General features: G+C 33.4%; 1 protein-coding gene across 1 annotated transcript in view; it reads left to right on the plus strand.

The window, feature by feature from the left end:
- LOC118190491 (adrenocorticotropic hormone receptor-like) overlaps nt 1–12,786 on the plus strand; it is a 165,928-nt gene that overhangs the window by 116,955 nt on the left and 36,187 nt on the right. The window lies entirely within an intron of this gene.

Consider the following 12,786-nt stretch of genomic DNA (forward strand, 5'->3'; position numbering starts at 1 on the left):
TAGAATAATGTTTACAGCTACATGCATAATATCGTTTTGATAATGTATTATCATTCTCATATAAATTGTCCTCTTCCTATTTTAAAACGCTGTACAGTATTCCTACAGGCTATTGAATCCGCATGGCTTTTAAATCTTCAGAAATGTGCAAAACTGAGAAGGCAAAGTAAGGAAGAATGATTAATAGACAACAACTTTTACCCGCTCTTAGAAATAATGATAGAAAACATTTATTAATTTAGTAATAGTGCTATGCGAAATAAATTAAATATTTGATTTTTGGGAGACTTCTGCTGAATTATCTAAAAATGCATTTTTAGTTATCCGTTGTTTGTAAAAAAAACTGAACCTGTTCTAATGTCTGTCAACATAGCTTGCTCGTGTTCATCAAACGTCATTATTCGGAAAAAAATTTCTTTTGATTTCATTTTTCATTTTAAGCGTCCCTGTGATCTTTTCGTAATATCAGGAAATATGGTTTTATTCTGTCAAGATCAAGGCTGTTATTATTATCTTGAAGGTGTTTATCAATTAAAATATTTTAAACATTCTGTGTGAGCCTCTTAACATAGACCTGAGAAAAGTACATTTCCAAGGAAATTATTAAAATATTAGAATGCTAATCTTTGATAAATTACGAGCAACTAATTGCTGGTTTCAGCCCCAAATAAAACATTTTCTTTGGGGTGGCATTAAATTCAGGCTTGGAAATTTTACACGTGTTATGACTGATTTCATCATTCTTTAGCTATTAACAATGATTTATCTCATTTGATTTGTTATTTTTCAGAAAGATGTGTCAGAATGTCATAAAGTATTTTCTCATGCCTTCGTGGTTTGGTTCCACATGCCTGTATGGTTGAAAGTTCTGCATGCTGAAAAGTCTAAAGTTGTAAAAAAGACTTCAATCATAACATGCCAAATGACTGCAGTCAAACAAACATGCTTAAAAGTATTTAGAAAAACTGGGAAAGTTTTTGTGTGATCCATCACTAAATCTAATAATTTACTCTGGTATTACGTTTCTTTACAATTTACTTCGGACCCTAAAAACAGCTTGTTGTAACGATATCCTACTGAAGGCTACCAACGTTCGAAATATTGCCTCGTTAGTTGCATAAATGAGGTAAGAAATAAAATCTACAGTTGATAAGTTCTACTGGAAAAAGAAAAAATTGTTTTTCTGTAAATCGAGCTAGTAATGGAATAGAAAAGAAAGAAAAGAAGACGTTGCAATGTAAGTGCAAAAGGAAATAAGAGTGATAGAAAATAGGTTAACACAAAACCTAAGTAATAATAAAAGAAGATAAATTTCTCTCAGTTTAGAAGGCATTTCTTTTATTGTTGGCATAGAGCTTTGAATGCGCACTATGTTTATTTCACATAATAGCTAAAATAAAACTTGAATTAATAATGCAGCACCTGCAAAACAGTAACTATAAAATGAAGTTTATAGTTTTTAATAAAAGAAATTTGACACAAGTATTCTGTTTTAATACATTATATACTATTTACAAACCAAGAAGCTCATTTATGTGTGTAATGTTTAACAAGTATGTTTGAAAGAGTGTTTTTATCTGTGATCTGTTTTCTCCTACGATGTTTTGTACAACGATGTTTTCGCCTTGCTTTTTTTTTACGATATGTTTTCGTCCGCGATGCTTTCGGAAAACATCAGCTGATAGCGGTACAAGCTTTGGGTCAAATAAGCATAAAGTTTCATTGCCTGAGGTTATAATCACAAATTTTGACAGTGGATTAGTTTTAAGTCACTGAAGCACCAAAGCATGTCTGAAAGAAATCTGGTATATTTTAACTCGTTCGCAAATCCATGCATCGACGTTGTAGACTATTGTATTGTAATGGATGGAATGTAGTTTCAGAACTACCTCTGACCTTTTAAACATAGACATGTGTAATAAAAATATGCTACTTTATTTATATTCTTTTATTTTGAATTCTTTATGTGCCTTTAATATACTCGTGGGCAGTTTGTGGTTACGTATTTCTTTGTAAAAGTGCTTTACTTGACATCATTCTCCCTTTGGTTGTGTTAGGACCAATACATATTCTTTTCTTATTTTTATTTACTACTTATTGTTTTGGAATTATCTTATTTCGGTCTTCCGCCAGCAGCGATAAAGAAAAATGTGTTATTCTTTGTTCTTTACTAGGTATATTTCGTAATTTCATAAATAGTATTTCTTTGTGCCATTCAGAATTTGAGGTAGCCTTGTTATTAATTTGTAGCACACGTTTTGGCTTAAAAATAAAATATATAATAAAAAACGTGATCTAAAGAAAATATGCTAAAAGCAAATATTTTTTCTGAGAAACAATTTCTTAGCAAAAAACGAACATGTTTCATATGTGAAATGTTTATAATGGCCATGTTCTGCGTATATTATGTGAGGCAAGAGACAACACCTGTGCAATTAAGCCGAATAATGAAAATTTCAGAATTAATAATGTAGTAAAGCATTCTGCTTCCTTACTAAGAATTAATTAAAGGTTATGCGCTCTTGGAAGATTTCTTTCCACTTTAAAGTTAAAGAGAAAGCCAAAGCTAATTCCTTACTTAGTCTTTTAATTTATTCGAATCTGATGGAAATCTTATAGATTAATTTTTCTTGGATTCAAATAGAATTTTCTTGATGTTTGCTTCTAGAATCAAATGCCACCAAAACCAGTTGCCTGTTCTCGTTTAATTGGGCAATTGGAAAGTTTGTATGTTCTTTAATATGAATTAACATAATTAAGGTTGTCCATGATAATTTGCTAAACTTAATGGCGAAACAATAAAACATTTTATGTCCTGAAAAGTAACACAACGCACCTAAAATAATGTAAGTAAATTATTAAAAAGAAAGAATAGCAAATTAGTCAAAAATTTAATGATCAAACTTGATGTAATTTTTACTTCCTTGCCTTTTATTTCAGTAAGTAAAGAGTGCCTTAAACAGATCTGTTAATATTGCATAATATAGACGAACGCAAATTTTAGTTGTCTCTTATAACACATCTGCATGTAGAAATAGAAGATATGCGAGCTCCTCTGTAGCACCCTTGGTAATTGGAGTATTGCTGAACCTAGCTAACTGTTAAGTTTCTGCTAGAGTTTTGAGAAAGAACACTCCGGGAGACGATCTGATGGTACTCCAGCTCTCTTCTCCTACCACCAAACTCTGGAGATGACTTTTGGCTTGACATGTATTTTGAGTGCCCCCATGTCGCATGGACACTCTATTCGTACAAATATCTATGCTTGATCTGGATTTGAATCCTGGCGAATCGGTTATTTCACCGGTAACAGCGGTACTATTCTCTCCCGACATCAGAGAGGGGCGGCAACGCATGAGTTGGCTCTCCTACTTATGCAGCTAATCAAGCCGGATTCCCTCAAGCTGGTCATTTGAGGGTCCCTATGGTGAGAGCATGGCAAAGATTATCCCTTCACAGTACTATAGCCACTGTTCAGGCTCTAAAGGGGCTGTAAGAGTAGTAGCAAATCTGTTTCGGGTGGTATTATTGCTACACATTAAATAATTATATTTAATCGCTACATATTAAATAATTGTATTTCTATCTCGGAGAGTTTCGGCCTCTTCGAATCGTCTGAAGTTTATATTAACTGTGTTATAGGCTGCTTTGAAGGTCTCCTTCACTAGGCTTCTTTGTGTATTTAATATGCGTTTTTTCCCACAAAATCGATATATCTATGGTTGATAACTATTACGTAATGTATGTGAGTTCGAAATAGCATCTCAGAATTTTTTTGAGTAGTAGCGATCTAATGAAACATCTAGAGACGTCACTTATTTGATAGCTAAACTTCCTGATTACACGAATTTCAAAAAGGGAAATGTAGTGTTATCAGTTCTAATTGTAAATTTATTCTATTACGAAGTCACTTTGAAAGTTTTGAAATATAGCTAAATAGTACAAGTTAAGCATAACAAAGCTTAAATGTGTTCGAAGTATAGTTTCCTGCCAACTTCAGTGACTTTTACAGCCGAATGTTCCAAAGACTAACTGTTTCAAACTATGCATTTCTTGGAATTGATGAGGGATATACATTTGTAACTTCATCAATCTCCTCTTAGGGAATGAAACCAACGGCCAGTAAATTTTGTTTTATTTAAAAAATAGCCTGTCACGTATAGCAAGATCAAGAAAACAGTGTAGCTATTCCATCATTTAGATGTGCTTTTGTTCAAGAAAATCGACCTTCAGTCTTGCTAAATTAGAAGATGCTTTACCATGTTGAAACATGTGTACCCTAATATTAATGTTGTAGGGACATTAGGTTAATTGGAAAAGCCGGAGAGATGAAAAATTAGCAACCGCCTTCGCCGGGAATTGAACCACGGACCTTTGGGAATACCTGCCCGGAGTGCAGAACCACTACACCACGAAAGCACGCTAGGAAAGCGGGAGAAATACCTTATATAATCCCCTTTTTAAAGGGCGACTAGGGGTTTTCAGGGGACTCAATAGTCAAATCCTGGGTGCGGAGAATCCTCATCCAACACCCTTTAAGTTCGAGCGCCACTTGTAGAGACATTAGGTAATTTGAAAGCAGAAGAGATGAAAAATGAGCAATCGCCTTCGCTGGGAATCGAATCACGAACCTCTGGAATACTGGCCCAGCATGCAGAACCACTACACCACGAAGGCATGCCAAGAAGGCGGGTGAAATACCTTATATACTCCCCTTTTAAAGGGCGACTGGGGGTTTTTTAGGGGACATAATCGCCAAATCCTGAGTGTGGATAATCATCATCCAACACGCTTTTTTTAATTCGGGCGCCGCTGTAGAGATATTAAGATTTTTTTGGAAGCAGAAGAGATGAAAAATTAGCAGTCGCCTTCGCCGGGAATCGAACCACAGACCTATGGAATATCGGCTTAGCGTGCAGAACCCCAACATCATGAAGGCATGCCAAGAAGGTGGGAGAAATACCTTATAACTTCGAAGAATTTTTGAAAGACACTTAATGGTGCATCAGTTAGTTCTAACGGTCGTCTGTCCATCTAACGTACTACATTTGACCAGTTATATACTTCTTTGAGGAAAAATATTTTTTTTTTCATTGCCCGCTGTTTTTTAACCATTTTTGGTTAGGGATAATCTTCAAAAATTTATATTTAACTTTTTTGGTGTGTTGGTACATCAGAAAACGGGTTGTACGTTTCATCACGAGAAATGATCTTAGAAATTATTAGATGTCCAGCAGCGTTAAGTAGTTTTTGGATTTCTTTACTGATTCTGAAATGCTCCGGCTTTTGGTGATTTGTTAAATTATGGGGAAACTATGAAAAACTAATTTTTCATAACCACTTCTTTATTAATCTTTTATCTATTGCTGCGGATCAACTAAGTTTCTTCTGTGTCATTTGGAAGGCACAGTTATTGCTGATTAGCATTCATTGTATGACCGACACATTTTCTGCAATTATGTTTGCCTGAAGGCCTTCTGCCTGATTTAGCTCCACTTTAAATTCATAGAAAATGGTAACGAGAAAATGCTGTCGAGACAGTTCTATTTTCCTTTTTTTTTTCAAAAGTTAATTCGCCATACATAAATTACAATTGCAAATAATCTTCTGAGGGCATAAAAGAGTTCAAATTTACATATCTAATAAATAATTGTTTCTTAGCGCATATAAAATGCACTTGTCTGAAAAAATGTCCAACATTATCAATGAATCTCCTGGTTTAACAGTAAATACCAACACTTACTACTTACAAGTAATACTGCTCACCATTCCTTAAATAGCTGAACCTTAATAAAAATTGCATAAAAATTTAAATATTAGAGATTGTAAGAATATCAACTGCAAAATCTCTCAAAAGGGAAAAAGTCTTAATTATGTGCCTTTAGCTGAATATTTTATTAGAAGTTTTCACTTAAAACGCCTATTACACAACACTGTATAGTGTTAAAAATATCATTTTTTGTATAAAAATGCTGCGTTTCGAAAATAAACCTGAAAATAATTTTATGCAGTATATTTGATTTTGAAAGACGTGAGGATTAAGATTCTTAATCTTCGTGCATTTCAAATTCTTTTTTTTACTTACAATGCTTGCAATTTATATTCAGTATATTAAGGTTTAAAATACTAGAAGACAGCAGACGAAAAATATTTATTTTTCTCAACTATGACAGAAAAAAGCTGATGAAAAAATGAAATATAACTTTCGCCATTTTTCCATCATTGTAGGATTCTTTCCTTTTGAAAAAAAACGTAGGGGAATTTAGAAGAATGTTTTCACTTAAGATTCACTTTTAAAAATAACATTGAAATATTTCTCTGTAGAACTGTAACATGATAAGTTTCAATAGTAGTCTTATTTATATTCGCACTGAAGCGTTTAGACTGTGAAGGAAGATTTTATTTCGACAATAAAGTCTATCATTATTCGTAAGTTTTAGACAATTTATTTTTGTAAAAAGCTTTGCTATAGAAATTTATATAGTTTATATTCTCACGCAGAATTTCTTAATATAATCCGAGATCGAAATATGATTTTTATCAGCCATCCAATTTCTGATTTTCAGTCATAAAATACTTTAAAAATTTTCATTCAGTTACTAAGATATGAGTCTCCGATTTTTGGTTATCTAAATTTAATTATTTCTTTAAATTCAGCTCTAAAACATGTCATAAAACAGCTGTTAATCATATGAAACAGCTATTGGGAATTGCGAAGGTAAAGGAAATGCTGCTAATAGGAAAGATTTGGTGAAAATATCTCTAAAAATATTGCATTGTAATCGCTTAACTGAATATATATAACACTATTGGCACATTTTACCTTCGTGATTTTCAGAGTTAATATTCTAATTCCTTTTCACTCGATTTAAAATGCGCTAACTCATTATATAGATTTGCATGCTTCTGCGAAGACTTCAGTAATATTGTTAGATAAATAAGTGTAATTAATTTTACCTTAAATCTACTGAGATTATCATCTCGATTATGTGTAAACTAATTAACAATTTTATTTTAACCGCGTTTAAAAGTGCAATGAAACTTCGGTTGGCAAACGTAATTAATTTCTGACGAGCGTTCGTGATTCGAAATGTTCGTAATGCGAAACTGTTCAGAGCTTTGCCTTTTAGCTAATTTTAGCTTCGCCTTTTAGATGCGCTTTGCATTCTGTGCATTTAACGTTCCTAGCAGTTTGTCGTGTAACTACTGATTGTACTCTGTGATACTATAAAGAGCGGTACCAATATTTTTTGTGGAAATGCCAAAACTGTGAAGTGATTCTTTAGATAAAAATAAGTTTTGAAAAGCTATCATCGGTTCTGTATGCTTTCAGTCTATTGCGAACTTACACGCATGCAACAGTATGTATAGATGTCACGAAAAAAGTCCATTTTTAATTCCTTTTTACATTGCATTTCGGAATAATAAAATCATTTATTCTGTCCATATGTACTGATGCCACGCAAGAAAATAATTAAAATGGATATTTCCGTTGAAATTGGAAATCCGAATTTTTTTTTGCGATTACAATACTTCATACAAGAAAGTAAAAAGGGTAACAAATGCTGTCATAAAAAAGGGGGGAGTTATTAAACATAAGATGAAAACGAAGCCCTGCGTTAAACAGGTATACTATATGAAAACTAAATTTAATTTCTCCTTATGCATGATTGGACGGCATAAATAGAAAGTGATCAAGAAAACAAAAGGAATACTTGTTACTGTTTGAATGTCCTCTTATGTAAAAACATCAGGCAATTCTCTTTCTGAAGCGTCTTTTATTTTTTCTGTGTCTCTGAGCGGCATTCGACTCTGCTTGACTCCCTAAGCTTCCATTTTGCTTAAATATTTCCCCGTATGATACGTTGCTATCTACAGTTTAAAATATTTCGAAAGTGAGACATGGTATTGCCAGTGAAAGTGACCTATTGTTAGTGAAAGTTAGTATGCTACTGCGTTGTCAGAACAATGTCGTTACATGAAAAGCTTTCACCTTGCACCACTTTGAACAAATTTTACGGGTAAAAAAATCTAGGAACATCTTTCATTCCTATTTCTTCTGAAATGATGTCTTCGTTGCCCTTTCGTTCCTCTTATGTAGGTTATTCCAATACTTCCTTAGTGAACTCATTTTTATGAACCTCTAGTAATTCTTCCATGTCTTCCTTATTAATTGCCAAGCTCATGGGTTTATTTAGAAATGAGCTGTCAAAGATAACAAAAGAAAATCTAATGCCAAAACCTTCAAAAGTTTTGCCTACAGTGCAATCTGAGCATAATTTTCTCCAGGCTGAATTCATGGTCCTGTAAGTCACTTGCTGTCAAGTTTTGTTACTGAAGTTTAAGGAAAAGAAAATATTACAATAATGTTTACAGATGTTCTTGAGTATTAATTCTTTTTTCATACGTTACATCAAAAAGACATTGAAAATAAATTATTTCCGACTTGAGTGTTCATAATTCGAGACCACCTTCAAAGCGCGAAACTATGTCTCAAATAATTTATTCGTGATGAGAAGCTTTCGTGATCCTAGGTTTCACTGCACTTAGATGATTAAAAGCATTTTGTCTCTTCCTGGGACTTTTCCAACACAATATTTTACGCAATGTAAGTAATTTAGCCAAGAAACCTAATTTAAAATTTAGAATACTGAGTTAAACACTAATTTGATATATTTTGCATCAAAATCACATTGCATTAATTTAATAATCAAAATCAAGTAAAATTTGGAAGATAAGTTTAATTTCCGAGATTAAAAACACATTTGTAGACAGAAGCTTTCTCTCCCTACTCGAGTTCATCAAAAAATTGTAAGGAACTTACAAAATATAGTTAAATTAACAAATAAGTTAAAATCATGAATAGAGATTAAATATTATATTGATATATTTGACATCAAAATCGTGTTATAGTTAAGTTAGTAATCCCAGTCATCCATTTTGAAACAACTTTAAACCTATTTTTCAACGCAGAGATCTAAAATTGTGTTTCAGCGCAGAAAGAAAACATTTCGATTTTTCATATTTTGAGGTTTACAACTAAGAATAATAATAATTAAGAATAATAATAACTAAGAATACTAAGAATAATAATAATAAGAAGAAGAAGAATTGCGAGGTAAGAATTCTTACCCAAATTAAGTGTTTCAAAATAATTATGCTCAAGTTCATTTAAAACTTTTAACATTCATTGAAATTTTTAGCCTCTGATTATGATCTAGATTTTTCTTTTCAATAACTTTCACCTTACTGTAATATTCAACATTCCTTTGCAGTGTATAAGTTTAGTTCATTGCACTAAAGCATAATTAGTTTTAAAGGCTTAAAAGGAAAGATTTATTAAAAGAAGTCCAAGAAAAATTAGTATACCTGATATAGGGTGCAATACCTTTGCTTTAGGAGATGGAAGGTCAAGGAATCTTTTAGGCAGCCTATTCATACCGCCTCTAATAGCGAGTAGTGTATTTCTTTCTTGAAAAGAAAATATACTAACTTCGAACTCTCAGTACTTTTTTAAAAATTATGCATCGAAAAATACATAATACTAAAAAATTCGAAATCCCTATACGGTTGATTCTTGAAAAACAAAGTATAAAACAATGACGAATAGATGTGAAAAGCCTTAATGCGTATCATTTTATTCATTTTTTTAATATTTTATTTATTTATGGACAGTAGCATATACCTTTACACTTACTCCGTATCTATATACATTTTCTGAAAAGATCGCGCAAGAAAACATACACTTTTCAACACTAAAATTGCACTTCTAAAAGGGAAAACGGATAAGGGATCGTGAAAATTAGAGTTATTTTGTAGATATAGCTACGGCATGCAAATGAGCAAATTTGTATGCGTTTACTTCGAATCAGAGTCATGTTAGAGGAGCTAAATTGCAGAGATTGCTGAACTCTGGTAGTTTGACCTAAGTATGACTCCAGGTGAAGAGTCTATTTGCACAGGCACGCTCGTGGTTTTCCATGTGTAACGTGGATACGAGACAGTTTCTCTTAGAAAGTCCTTCTAAAAAGGCGTCCCTCCCCTTAGACAGAAAGCCTAGCATGCTTTGCAATAATCTTTAAAAAAAAACAGGCTTCACAAATCGGATTAAGTCTTCTGATTTTATAATAAAATTTCTACAATTTATCGAAATGTTCCTTTATTTATTATGAGTTACAGTAAACACAATGAAATTCAATCAGTGAACTTAGAGATATTGGTTTATCACATCGGCTGATCGCTACAGGTTTAGGCTGAAATGTTCAAAACTTTTCAATGTGATGTATCGCAGCGATTGAGAAGAAAAAGCAAAACTGGAAGACAGTAAGTAGCGCCCACGGGAACTAATTACTAGAATAGCTCGTAGGAATTCTTACTCTAGTATGAGTGAAACTGAGCGTCATATATTAAGCTCCAAGAAGTTCAGCAGTGTCTACATAAAACCCCAGAAAGAGCCTGTATAGTCACGTCAGGAACACAGTGTCCACGTGGTCAAACTTCGTTATTTCTTATGACCAATTCAGACCATGCCATAAAAATTAACCAAAAGCGTCGATACCCAGAAGCCCAGCTATTTACTACCACCAACTTTCGAAAAAACGTGAAACACGCGTACTAATTTTTTACTTTCGAAAAAAATTAGTACGCGTGCTCGGTATAAACTTATAAGGCAAACGATCAGCGAGAGCTGTTCTTTGAACATAAGCCCACATTCCCAAAGGCTTTTCTAGATATTCAATTTCAGATGCAAACGAAGGTCAGTAATACAGTGTCCCCGTATCCAAACTTCACTAGCCCTATGATCAATTCGGACCATGTCACAAAAATTAACAAAAAACGTCGATACCCAGCGGTCCAGCTGTGCACTACCAACAAGCTATTGCAAAAAGAAATTAGCAATCAAAACGCGTGCACGATATAAATTTATAAAACAAACGATCAGCGATAGTTGTCCTTTGACCATAAGCCTCCATTCCCAAATGCTTTTCATGATGCATATTCAGGTGCAAACGAATGAAGAACTCCCTTCTTTAGAAAAAGGTCTCACTTCTTTGTTTTGGAAGCAGTAATTATACCAGTTCTTCTCTTTCACCATGAACATCATACCGGTCCTTCCCCAGTTCGGCCACGCTATTATGAATACTCTGCAAGTATCTAACTTACATAGAGGCTTACGTGTCTCTGAACTCGTCTTGCATCAAACACATTTAGAACATCATCGGTTGGCTATTGCAGAAAGAAGGGTCACTTGCTGTTCTTAATGCTTTACCTGCTTTTTTCAAATAACTAAAATTCCCTTAATGATTACTGACTTGATAAAATGTTTCATGTATGAATATTTTTTTCCGATATTGATTATTTGCGTATGATTAACATATCTATCGATTTCGTAAGTTTTAAATTTCCATTACTTAGATTTTTTGATATTTTAATCAGTACTAAACAGTGAATATTTTTTTAAATACGAATTAACTTAAGAAGGCTGAAAGGGTAAGGTTTATAAAATGTTGCCAGAATTGAGCGAAATTCTGAAGGAAATTCATGAAGCGGAATTCCATGAAAGAAATGCTTCATGCTGCAAACTCGTGGTCTACATTTGATATGCATTTAATGCGACATTTCATATAGCTATTGCCTGGATCAATACGTTGATTGCGGAATAAATGCATAATGCAGATGGGATACTGTGAAGAGGTGATCAAAACAATAATAAATTTTACTACATATATTAAACTGAATAAAAGTACTAGTTTGAGAATTTGAATAATTAGAAAACTGCAGTTTACATACCAAATGCAAATTAACTGTAAGGACAATTGCATTTTAAATGAACATATATAATATACTAATAACCAGTTACTAAAATAAAAAAAGCGTAAAACATTTGATCACTTGAATTCAAAATACGAATTACAAATTTTGTGAAACACGCCGCCCAGTCGGTATGGTGGTTAGGGAAGTTGACTGCGATGCCGAAGGGCCTGGGCTCGAATCCCGGAGAAGGCATGGTCGGAACTGTCCGTCCCTTCAAAGGAAAGGCAATAGTGGCCCACCTATTAGGTGCCTCCATAATAAAGAGATCACCACATCCGGCCTTGTATGTATTAATGGACTGGGTTACATTTGTAATTGTTCACAGTCTGCCATTGGAAAAAATATGTGAAACACTGAGAAAGCGATTGTATTTTAATAGTGAAATTATCTGCAGGTTTATGAATTGCATTATCATGTAACCAATGTAATAAACATTGGGAAAGATTCTGCTGTGCTTTTGTAAAGCATTTTGTAAGTTTTTAGAGCATTTGGGGGCCTCTTAATGGTATCTTTCGGGAATTTCGGAACGTTTTATGCATATTCCAGTAATGAGATTTAAAAATCAAGCTATCCTTGAAATAAAACTGTAAGGTATTTTCCCCTTCTTTTGTAGTAACCTTAGTATGTTGGAGTAACGGTAGCACACTTGGTGCGTATTCGAGAGGTCAGCGGTTCGAGTTCCGGCGAGGGCGTTCCTCATTTTTCCTTTCTAATGCTTCAAAAGAAATCCTAATGACTCTACAACACTATCTCAACTCGTTATTACTAGCAGGCATGTCGTATCCACATGAAACTAATTTTGTAATTTGTTAGTCCTATCTCTCTAACACAAGCTTTTCCCACAAAATATGAACATCCTTAACAATATTTCGATACATACATTTAACGTTTTAAGATGGTTTTTGCATGTTCAGTTCCATAGGATTGATGGGGAGGGGAAAAAGCTATTCCATGAACACATTCTTTAACGTA

Source organism: Stegodyphus dumicola, chromosome 4 (assembly GCF_044657685.1).
Source record: "Stegodyphus dumicola isolate Sdum_Otavi_A_Nest chromosome 4, ASM4465768v1".
NCBI classification, from domain to species: domain Eukaryota; kingdom Metazoa; phylum Arthropoda; class Arachnida; order Araneae; family Eresidae; genus Stegodyphus; species Stegodyphus dumicola.